Genomic DNA, 924 nt, shown 5'->3' with positions numbered 1-924 from the left:
TAAAGTTTAGACTACAATTTCTTCATCAAGTTTCTTTTGCATTTCTAAACTGTTTAAACATTAGTAATGTTTGTTTTATGTAATTTTATATATCTTTATGCCTATGTTTTTTTTGTTTCTTATATCTTCTGATATTAATATGGGTACTACTATCTTTTTGTTTGTATTTTCCTGATATCACTTTTTGTACTCTTCCCCCTTTCTATCTCTCTATCTCTCAATTTTTACTCTTTAAAAGTAAATTTCTATACCCAATCTTGTTTACCATATTTAATATCTTTGTTATGTTATTGCTTCCTGGCCTTTTGGCTAAGATCAAGTGTAGTATTTAATGTTTTTGTTATAACCAGACATTGCTGTTATTGATAGAAATTATCATTCTGTTTATTTTTATGGAACAAGTGAATATGTTTCCATGATAAGACTTTCTGTTTACTATTTATTTTTCTTAATGGTTTTCCTTTTATGTGCTTATTTATTTTTATTTTTCTTACATATTAGTTTGATTATGATGCTACTCATTTCTGCATTCCTCTTGTGAATCTGTTAATTCTATTGTTGTCTCCCAGATCCTTGCTTATAACTTTATGCTTCCTCAGGCTCACATTTAAACACATATTTCCCTACAATTAGATGAATAAGTGATACATATTTCCCACATCTGGATAGATAATTTAAGAACTACTCTACTTTTAATAAAAGTAGACATTTTGGGGATATTTTTTTTTTTTTACTTTGCTTTCAATACTCAAACTCCTCTCTCAGCCAGTATAATTCTTAGGTTTTGCTGAGAAAAGATAGTATATTTAATTCCAGATTTTAGACTTTGTGCAAATGGCTTTTATTAAAAATATCCTTATTTAAAATTTAAGATACACTTTCCCATTTATGATTATTCTCTTTGATTCAATTATGTTTTAGATC

General features: G+C 26.8%; 1 pseudogene; it reads left to right on the top strand.

Moving 5' to 3' along the window:
• Window positions 1–289: 289 nt before the first annotated feature.
• Window positions 290–403, top strand: LOC122476656 (annotated as a pseudogene).
• Window positions 404–924: the final 521 nt, after the last annotated feature.

Source organism: Prionailurus bengalensis, chromosome E4 (assembly GCF_016509475.1).
Source record: "Prionailurus bengalensis isolate Pbe53 chromosome E4, Fcat_Pben_1.1_paternal_pri, whole genome shotgun sequence".
Classification (NCBI taxonomy): domain Eukaryota; kingdom Metazoa; phylum Chordata; class Mammalia; order Carnivora; family Felidae; genus Prionailurus; species Prionailurus bengalensis.
The sequence above is the reverse complement of the archived record's forward strand: the minus strand, read 5'-3'. Positions and strand labels throughout refer to the sequence as shown.